Source organism: Scyliorhinus torazame, chromosome 6, assembly GCF_047496885.1.
Source record: "Scyliorhinus torazame isolate Kashiwa2021f chromosome 6, sScyTor2.1, whole genome shotgun sequence".
In the NCBI taxonomy this organism is placed as follows: Eukaryota; Metazoa; Chordata; class Chondrichthyes; order Carcharhiniformes; family Scyliorhinidae; genus Scyliorhinus; species Scyliorhinus torazame.
This window is the reverse complement of record NC_092712.1, coordinates 162515091-162526232: the sequence shown is the minus strand read 5'-3', so window position 1 is coordinate 162526232 and position 11142 is coordinate 162515091. Positions and strand designations below refer to the sequence as shown.

At 45.2% G+C, this 11142-nt stretch overlaps 1 protein-coding gene across 1 annotated transcript in view; it reads right to left on the bottom strand.

The window, feature by feature from the left end:
- Positions 1-2594: 2594 nt before the first annotated feature.
- Positions 2595-11142, bottom strand: part of LOC140425113 (papilin-like) — a 201384-nt gene continuing 192836 nt past the window's right edge. Inside the window, exon 11 of the mRNA XM_072509027.1 lies at positions 2595-2682. The gene's annotated coding sequence lies outside the window, so the exon portion shown is untranslated. The remainder of the gene's footprint in view (positions 2683-11142) is intronic.

Below are 11142 nucleotides of genomic sequence, written 5' to 3'. Positions count from 1 at the left end.
CCATTGACCACAAGCATAGTCTCCATGGCAACCTGTTTTCTTGCAGATGGAGCTGCACATCCTTCAAATATAATAATTTCAACTACTTTTACTGATTCTCTCAGCATTCAATATTTCAAAGGAATTAAATGGATTCAAACAATTTCTTCCAATTCTATAGTTTAAAGTGAGGTCAGTTGGAAGCCTTACATTGAATTCCTGACATAAATGATATGCTGATGTCAATGGTGATGTGAGAAGACAAAACTCTCAAAGTTTTTTCATGTTTCTTCTGGTGTTTTCATATTAAAGATAAGTTACCTATTTCTTAAACATGTAATTTTATGTTCTATACTGTGCTTTTAGTATTGGAGCCATTATTTTTATGTTTGTTATTGTTATCTATTATTATTTTTATATATTATTTTTACTTGCCAATAAATATGCTGTTGTAAAATTGGGATTGTGGCCAATGTACACCATCCTAAACTGACTCATGACTATATTGAAACATTCATAATCTAGAGAGCAGCTCACACCAAATACCACACACCGGGCAGCACGGTAGCACAGTGGATAGCATTGTGGCTTCACAGCGCCAGGGTCCCAGGTTCAATTCCTCGCTGGGTCACTGTTTGTGTGGAGTCTGCACGTTCTCCCCGTGTCTGCGTGGGTTTCCTCCGGGTGCTCCGGTTTCCTCCCACAGTCCAAAGACGTGCAGGTTAGGTGGATTGGCCATGCTAAATTGCCCTTAATGTCCAAAAAGGTTAGGAGGGATTATTGGGTTATGGGGATAGGGTGGAAGTGAGGGCTTAAGTGGGTCGGTGCAGACTCGATGGGCCAAATGGCCTCCTTCTGCACTGTATGTTCTATGTTCTATAAATAGCTTTTAATCCTCTGATTGTGCAACTCATTGAATCGCAGATTACCAAGTAAAATACAACCTGCAGTTCATAGGAAGCAATGGGCATGATTCAATGGAAAAATGTCAAAGTGTCATTTCAGGCCTGTTTGACAGGGTGTTTTGTGCTGGCTGCAACGTCAAGATGGAGACTGCTATTCAATAGCGCTTAGACATATTTTGGGGAGCCATGAGAGGTTCCTCCACGGTCATGGCCACGCTTTGAAATTTTCCCGGCAATGGGAATCTGAACTCGCCAGAAAGACCAGTTCCTCCGAAATCGGGCACCATTTTGAAAGGCTGACCCGATCTCTAAGTGAGATTGAGGGTTCCTTACACCCCCATATCCAGGACTCCCCATTTTAGGACCCACACCCTTCACCCCCAACGTTTTTGTGGCCCCTTCATACCTTCACCTTACTCAAATGTCTTAGGCATGCCCCCCCAGGCCCTGAAACTTGGCAGTGCCAAAATGGCACCTTGGCACTGCCAGCCTGCTGCCCTGGCACTGCTAGATTGGCACAAAGGCAGTGCCAACTCGACACCCTGGCAGTGCCAGGTTGGCATTGCCAGGGTGCCTGGTTTGCACTGCTAGGGTGGCTGGTGTAAGGGGGAGTGCGAGGGTACATTCCTGCCCTGTCCCCGACCGCTCCAATGGCCTCTGAGAACCCCCCCCCGTGTTGTCATCATGTCTGGTCCATACTTGTGGAAACCAATACTAATCACCACCTGGTGGAGGCCTCCCGGGAGGCAGGTGAATATGGTGTTAAGCCGACCATAAATATTGAAGTGAGCCTAATAGCTCATTTTAATATGATTATCTGGATCTCGCCCAACGAGGGTGAGATTCAGATCAGGCCTGGCACAGCAAGGCATGTAATTCGTACAAGGTATTGCGTCTGGCGTGAAGGCCGATTTGGGCTTCACCCGCTATTCATTGTCAGAGCCGGCTCCGAGCTGGGCGTGACGCGGTGGTTGAGTCGTGCCTAAGGCCTACATTGGAGCCCCTGTGAAATCATTGAAAACACTTCACCAAATGACGAAACTGTCATGTAGGGTTATAAACATTTCTGTGTAAAAGGTTCAGAAATGTCATATAATCTGCAGATATAAATCCATTCACACGCATCATTTGCAATTCAATCAATTTATTTTTTTAATGCATTGGAACATAAATGATTATATAGTTTTTATCACAGTTTGTAACATAATATCTTCTACCAGGGCAACATCTTTGAAATTTATGCTTCACTTATCAGATTTCCCTGATTCTAAAATGTGTTAAAATAGATCAGTCACCCTTAAAAAGCGATAGGATTTAAAGGGAGTCGAACCATTCAAAGCAACATTGTAATTTTACCAATCAGAAACAGCAATGGTTTCCTTTTGAAAATATTTTCCATTTAACTCAGAGCTCAGGTTCCCCTATGTAACTCTGCGCACAAATGGTGCTGAAGCTTTATGTCCTCGTTGTGGCACTGACAGTCACAGGTAGCCCAAAGTAGAGGGTAGCACCATTCAAATACAGTACAGGAGGTAAATTACTGGGGTTTTCAAATTTAAGAAGTAATTAATAGAGGAATAAATAATTCCGGAGTTTTACACTTAAATGAACAGAAAGAAATCACGGCAGGGGAGATTTTGATCAAGATTAAAAATGTAGGAACTCAAGAACTTCTTACTAAGAATAATCTAATTTTCATCACTGAATTTTTTAAGAACTGTTTTCTTTGATTGTATTTCAATAATCGTTTTCTCTGGTGCAGCAGGAACTTCCTTGATTTTCATTGTTTTCACGTCACCTGCCAAAGCGGAAACAACATGTCTTGGAAATAAATATGAGGCAGTGCTTTGTACAGTCCTTATATCCAACAGTCCTGAGTTAGGGATTTTTTAATGTGGAGTTGACTTTCAAATATTCTCTCATAATGCATAAGGATATTTTTCAACAAAAAATGCACTCACAATAAAGCATATTCCATTTTAGTCTTTTGATTTCAACGTTATTCAAGAAGGATCCAAGTCCAAACAAGCTCCAGCACACACATCTTCTGGGATGTATTTAAATAGGTGTCTCTCTGGCAGATTAATAATCAGGGAAGAAGGTTTCAGCAGACAGTAATAAGGAGGAAACTCACCGCGCAAGACTGCTTCGTTTATCACAACAGTCACAACTGTCAGTTATTTTCTCCTTGATGTACATTGTCTCAAGCGTTTATTCAAAAGGGAGGGAGACAGAAAACAGGAAATTATAGGCCAGTTAAACTAATATGTTTCATCGGGAAAATGTGAGAAGCTGTCATTAAAAATGTGACCGGGCACTTGGAAAGATTCAAACCAATCCGATAGAGCCAACCTGGTTTTGTGAAAAGGAAGTCATGTTTATCCAATTTATTGGAGTTCTTTGAAGGAGTCACATGCGTTGTGTTTAAAGGGAACTGGTGGATGTACTGTACTTATATTTCCAGAAGACATTTTCTCAGGTGCCATAGCAAAGGTTATTGTCAAAAATAAAAGCTCATGTGTACGGGATAACATATTGGCATGGATAGAATATTGTCTAGCTAACAGGAAACAGAGTTGGTATAAATGCGTAATCTTCTGGTTGGTGGGGTGTAACAAGTGGTGAACCACAGGGATCAGAGCTGGGGCTTCAACCTTTTTCAATTTATATAACTGAATTGGATGAAGAGACTAAAGATGTGGTTGTTATATTTGTTGATCACATGAGGATAGGTAGGAAAACAAATTATGAAGAGGACGTAAGGAGGCTACAAAGGGATATAAATAGGTTAAGTGATTGGGCAAAAATCTGGCACATGGAGTATAATGTGGGAAAATGCGAAATTGTCCATTTTTGCAACAGGAATAAAAAAGAAACTTACTGTCTCAATGATGAGAGATTGCAGGGAGGAGGGGGGATCTCTGTGTCCTAGTGCAGTGTTTTTCAAACTTTTTTTTCCTAGGACCCACTTTAACCGGTCACCTTCCATGCTGACTTTCACGACCCACACAGTCTGACCTTCGCGACCCTCACAGTCTGACCTTCGCGACCCATGCCCTCCAGCCTTCGCAACACATGCCGGCTGACCTTAGCAACCGATGCTGGCTGACCTTCATGACACACCATTATTGCTTACCTTTAGTGCAACAGATGCGCCTGCTTGGTCCTCACTTGCTTAGTCATTCAGTGATACATTTCTGCAAAGTACTTCAGCTGACAATTTAAGTTCTCACTGCATCCTTTGAAAAAATCAACAGATTTGTCCTCGCTCACCATGCTTATTCTTCAAATGCCTTTGATATTTTGAGGGTTTTAAACTTTCATTTGCCAGTACTTCCCTGCATATAACACACATGGGCTTTGCATCCTGATTTGCAATGGCAAAATTATTAAGGCCATACCTCCATAAATCATCTTTATACTGCTTTGTTCCCAATTTCAGTTTCTTTTTAATTGCTTGTTCACCAGAAGCCCTGGAGCTTTGGATACAGCTCACACCGGCACTGCTTTGGCCTGCTGTGGACTCGACTGAGAAGTTCCCTCCGGCCGATTCAATTGTGAGATCCTGGCCTGTTCGTGACTCTGACGCTCTCTTCCTTCATTACAGAATTATCCATCTTCAGATTTTCCTCACAGCCCTGTTGCTTACTTGCTGGTGGCTACAAAATGGAGGAATCTCTCGTCCGTGACTTTGCGCCCAGGGCACGAGATGTCAGTGTACGGGTGCGTGTTGTGCTCTTTGCCGCTGCTTCTGGGAGGAAGACTCCCATCAATTTATTTAAAAATCTGACCCTGGGACAACATTCTGACGTCTGGAGTAGGCAGTCTGGCCTGCTGGGCTGGAGCCCTGCTCACTGTGGTGTTGGGTGCTCTGGTGCACAGATGAGCCAACACAGTTGTATGTGGTACAACTCTATTTTATTTTAACTCTTATATACAGTTCGTTCTGGATACTCTGCACGTGCTGTCTCCCTGAGTGTGTCGTGTAGCAGGTCTGTCCTTGTCCGTGTCTCCAGCTAATACTGACCACCAGGTGTCGTGTTTGTGCTTTTATATCTTTCTGTGATTGGTTGTGGTGTTGTGTGTTCTGATTTGTCTGTTGGTGTGTCTATCATGATGTGTGTGTTTGAATATCATGACATCCCCCCTTTTTACAAAGATATGTGCCGACGTGGTTATAAATATGATCGTGTCGTGAGTGCATCTAAGAGTGTGTGTGTGTGTTGTGTACAGCGTGTGTATATGACATAACTATTTACATGGGGCGATGTCGGGTGCGTCACAATAATAAGGTTGTACCATAACAAAACATGAATGCGAGAAAAAAAAAAAAAACTTGAACAGTGGTCTGATCAGACGATATCTGGAACGATAAACAACAACAGGTTATAATACAGAAGTGTTTGACTTTTTTGAACGTATGAACAGCGTTATAAATCCAGTCTAATGGGTGACCGCCTCAAGAATAGGCTGGTCCTCAAGCCGGTTCAGCTGTGGAGATTTGGGTTCACACTGGTTCACCTTGGACTGTTGGAGGTGATGCTGTTGCCGAAGTCTCTACTTTTCCATTTGTTGTACTTCGTGCAGTGCTTGGTTTTTCATTCGTGCAAATATAACATTCAACATCTTTGTTAGTGTTGCCTTGGCTGTGGTTTGGTTTACTAAGTTTTTTTGCTGGCCAGGTGTATATTGTAGCGCGTTCTAACAGCCTGTAACACAGTTCCTTCGTGTATTTCTATGTGCTGAGATGTTACTGTAGTTAGTAAGGCCTTAATTATCTGCAACTGAACACCTTCGTCGGTTTGTGGTCCTTGAGAACAACCACATATTGTCTCTATAATTCTATCAATTAATTTCTGTAAACAGTCAGATGATGTGCTGACTATGCGGGGACATTTCGACTGGCATGCCAACTCAAAAGGGAGAAAATACTTGTCTGCTTCAATAAAGTTTGCCCTGGATTTGACAAGTGGCAAGGTCCCAGAAACAGCCTTAGCTCTGCATGGGGAGGATTTTAGCTGCTGTGGCCTGGTCACGGGTGGCGATGGAAGGGGCATGATCCGTGGCATCTCCACGAAGTCATCCTTGGGAACCAGTGGAGGATCCGGCGTGTGCGTACGGTTCAGTTGCGAGCGTGGAAGGCAGCGCAAAGCTCGCTGATTGTGCCTACGCCCCAATCCATCCGCCCTGCAAGCCAGGAACAAGGTGGAGTCTTTTTTCTTTTTATGTTTGTGGTGGACGGCATCTTGTAGCCGATGGGTCGTTGCCATCGAAGAAGCACCATCACTAATATCATGCAAGGCGATGACTGTGCCAGATGTGGAAGTTGGCCGAGACCGTGCACGCTGGTTCCGGCCACCTGCTGTGCTGGAAGGGCGACTCCGCAGAGAAACGTCGAAGCATGTCGCCTTGGAGAGAGAATTGTTGCTCGCATCAACGTCTGGCGATGGCGCGAATTGGTGTGTCCGTCTTGGACCGCCGGTGCTGGTCGCCACTGCCGACCCAGTGGGACTGCCATGCGATCCATTCCCTGTCGCCGTGGCATCCGCCGTCACCCGGCGCTTGGCTGCTCCCCATCTGGAGTCCCAACAGGTTCACTGGAGGCAGCCGAGATTCCCTGAAGCTGCACTTCTGGAGTCGGAACATGCAGGAATGCACCGACCAGTGGAGAGGCTCGAGCCATCGAGGGTGGAAGCGGTGCGCCGCCACCGCAGTCGTCAGTGGTCCCACCGTGATCGTCGAGTGCCTCGGTACGCACTAGGCGAGGTCTGTCACCTTGCACCTTTTGCATGGGAAGTGGGATGCTGTCGTCACTCGTCTCACATCCCGTGGATAGATCCTCATTAGCAGCTTGCTGCTCACTAGGGTTGGGTAAATTGTCAGAGTTTTCATCTGGTGGTGCACACCATGTCGGTGGGCTGTCATTGTCTTGCCGTTGTCCTTCATTTGGGCTTTTCTTCTTTGGAATTTTAAATCTTCCCCCAGACATTGCAGAACCTTGTTTATTACACCCAAATTCTCCCATATGTATGGTCTCGAATATAGGATCCAATGTTTCTATCGACATTGTACTATTTTCCAAAGAACATTCCGTTTCACTTTTCTTCTCAGGTACCTCATATATATCTTTGTCTAATGTACATGCCTTCATGGTCTCTGGGTCTGATTTTGCTGGGACTGGCATGGTCACAGTCTCTCTTTTACTGTTCTCAATTGCCCACATTATACTCCCCATACATAACTGCTTAATCACTGGGGTTAGTGTGGTTAAACATATAGGTAATTTCTTTAGCAAATCCTCAGTGTCCTTCTGTGACCGTGCAGCATTATTAATCTCTGTTCGGCTACAATGATTCTGAAGGTCAGCGCATGAAGCTTTTTCCTTCGGGCTTGGAAGAGGAGATTCCTTTGGCTTGTCTTCAGTTGGGCTTGAACAGTCATCAGCGCTGTGCCCTTCATTGTAGCATGAGAGACCGTCATGGTCATGCTGCTGTGCAGTGGAGCATGGTAGGCTGTCATAGCCTTCGCGCTGTTCACGTGAGCATGGCAGACTTGCATCGTCTGCCGCTGGTTGGTCAGGAGAGGTTGCTAGACCCTCATGGTCTTGTTCCTGCAAGGACTGCGCATCGGAGTCAAGCGTTTCTTCTATCGTGGAGGCTGTCCACGAGCTCTCTGTGGAGGCTTGTGACACTGGAGTCACTTCTTGTTCGTGCAAGGACTGCGCTCTGGAGTCTTGCGTTTCTGCATTTGTGGAGTCTGTCCACGAGCTTGCTGTGGAGGCTTGTGACACTGGAGTCACTTCTTGTTCGTGCAAGGACTGCGCTCTGGAGTCTTGCGTTTCTGCAATTGTGGAGTGTTTCCACGAGCTTGCTGTGGAGGCTTGTGACTCTGGAGTCACTTCTTGTTCACGCAAGGACTGCGCTCTGGAGTCTTGCGTTCCTTCTATCGTGGAGTCTGTCAACAAGCTCGCTGTGGAGGCTTGTGACTCTGGAGTCACTTCTTGTTCATGCAAGGACTGCGCTCTGGAGTCTTGCATGTCTTCTTTCATAGAGTCGGGAACGCTGAGCGGGACGTGGACCATGCTCTGTGTGGCAGCAGGCCGCTCTCTGTGGGCTTGCACCACTCCCTGTCTGTTAATGTCAGGCTGCAGCATCATCCGGCACTGATAAGTTGGGACGTCATATCTGCTGGGTTGAAGATCTTCAAATCCGAAAAATGAATCCGCATCTGCGTCCGATTCAATGTGGGGGCCGCCAATGTGCAACACGAAAGGTTCGTCCGAGTCATAGTCGTATAGGACCACGGAGCTATCATTGGGCACGCGAGGTCCGGAAACACTGTAAAGATCGTCATCGAAGTATTCGAGATCGGAATCATCGGCTTGTGCGTAGGTAACTGCTTGTCGGAGGGTTCTTCGGAGGTCAAATTCATCTCCTGGGTCAATTTGCGGCAATGTGCTGTCATTCCAGGTGAGGGAAGGTTGTTTTACAGCTTTAACAGATTTTTGTTTTTTTGATTTGGGACGTTTCCCTTTTAAATTGGATTTGGGACGTTTCCCCTTTAAATTGGTGCGGTCTGGGGCATCTGACATCCTGACGCTCGGTATGTAGCACGTAGGAAGTGACTGCGCATGCTCAGATCGCTGTTCCTTTACCGATGGCCGTTTTCTTGACTGCGCATGCGCAGCATCTCGCGCATGCGCAAACGAAACTTCCGGTTCTGCGCACTGCTCGCGCAACTGTGCTAGCGTGATACCTTTAGTAAGATGGCCGCCGACCTCGACCCAGCCCTCTCTCAGGCCCGGGATTTCGGCCTCTGGGAATTCGGGCTCCGGGATCCCGGCCACGAGGTGAGTACTGCCACTTTTCTTACCTTTACTTGCCGATTGGATTGCGTTTTCTTCACAGTACTTGAAGAATTTGTCCAGGACTGCCTGGTAATCGTACCTTTGCTGCCTCCTGAAGAACCTGAACCTTGTGAATATTTCTCTTGCCCTTGCACCGGCGATGGTGAGGAGAAATTCAATTTTTTCATTATCATCCAGGTCTTGGAGTTCAGCTGCCACCAGGAACAATTCGAACACTTGCCGGAATCGCCGCCAGTTTTCGTGGAGATCGCCGTGGCACTGGAGCGGCTGCGGAACCGGGAGCTCTGTCATTTTGCCTGGGCACTGCTGGTTGTCTGTGTACACTGAGGTATGCCGGCAGGTATCGATCCACTCCTGTACCATGTGGTGTTGGGTGCTCTGGTGCACAGATGAGCCAACACAGTTGTATGTGGTACAACTCTATTTTATTTTAACTCTTGTATACAGTTCGTTCTGGATACTCTGCACGTGCTGTCTCCCTGAGTGTGTCGTGTAGCAGGTCTGTCCTTGTCCGTGTCTCCAGCTAATACTGACCACCAGGTGTCGTGTTTGTGCTTTTATATCTTTCTGTGATTGGTTGTGGTGTTGTGTGTTCTGATTTGTCTGTTGGTGTGTCTATCATGATGTGTGTGTTTGAATATTATGACACTCACTGCTGGATCCAGTTGAGTGGACACACGTGTGAGGGATGACTGGCATTCTTCAAAGCCGATCGTGGCCATTGGGCACTTCTTCCCACGATTGGAAAGTGGCTACCGATTGCTCTGCAACCCTCCCGACACCTGCCCATGACCCAACCACAGGTCGCGACCCTTAGTTTCAAAATGACTGCCTTCATGCATAAATCACTAAAGGATGGTATACAGGTACAGCAAGTAATTCGGAAAGCTAATACAATGTTATTGTTTATTGTGAGGGGAATTGATTGCAAAGGTAGGGATGTTTGTCCTTCAATTGTACAGGACATTGGTGAGACCATACTTGTAAAGTATGGTTTTCAAATTTAAGGAAAGATGAAAATGCACCAGGAGCAATTCAAAGAAGACTTATTTGACTAATACAAGGAATAGGTGGGTTTCTTCTGAGAAAACATTGGAGATGTTAGGTTTGTATCCACAAGAGTTTAGAAGAATCGGCGGAAACTTGTTTGAAATCATTACGATCCTGAGGGGTATTGTCATGTGAGAGTGCCTTTAAGAAATGGATGTTTAAGCAATGTATCTTTATGAAATGCAGTGATGTCAGAGTGTGGGTGGAGCTGGGCTTCAGATCAGCCGTATTGAAGTTTTTTAGTTTCAGTTTTGGGGGAGAGCAGCTAAAAGGTGTCTGGCTGGTTTGCTATGAGATGCTTGAAAGGAGAAAGCCAGTTTAAGGAGAAAGCTGGGAGTGTCTGTGTGTTTTGTTGAGAGCTGCTTGAAAGGAAAAAGCCAGTCCTGAGAAAGCATTTTGAGACGTTGCTGTGTTGGCTGTGTGCTGCATGAAAACGTGCTGGGTCTGCAGGCTGATATATCTTGCCCATCCAACAGAAGATATATGCTAACTGTAACCTGGTGTTACTTTTTTTGTGAAGGTGAAGTCTTTTGGGATGTTTGAAGGAACATTTTGAGGGTTTATTTAGTGTTGTATTATTTTTGGGGTTATCTTTGAAGTAAGGGGTGTTAAGAGATCCAATGTTTATTTAAAAGGTGAATTTGAGTTCATGGAATACACATTGTTTTGTTTATAAAAACCACATGTCCATAATTATAATACCACACCTGGGGAACAAGTCGTGTGCTTCAAAAGCAACAATCCATTAAAGGGGACGGTTGGTTGAACTCCATGATACATTTTGGGGTTCTGAAAACACCTCTCCCATAACAAATGGGGGCTCGTCCGGATAAAAGCCTATCTATTGGATTGACTTTTGTGAACTTAAAGACAGTGAAGGAGTGTTGCTTTTTCGGTCTGGTATTTTAGTTTAAGTGGGGAGAGTGTTGTGAACAATGGCTCTTTCGGAGGCTCAGAAGTTTTTGGGGGTGGACACGATAACACGTGATACCTTATGGACAGAGAGTAAAAACAGACTGTTAGGTTTGGCAAAAGCATTGCAGTTAACACTGCCTCGCAAAATACGAAAAGATGAGGTACTTATCTGTGCATTTACGTTTGCCTGTGACACATTCTGACTCATTAGATATGGCAAAGCTCCAGTTGCCGATTAAGCGATTTGAACATGAAAAAGAATTAAAGCAACTTGAACATGAAAAAGATATAAGCGGCTTGAATATGCAATGAGAGAAAAAGAAAGAGATAGAGACAGAGAGGAAAAAGAAAAGGAGAGAGAAGAAAGAAACAAAGAGATAGAGAGGAAAGGGAAAAAGAGAGAGAGTTTGAACTTCGGAAAATGGC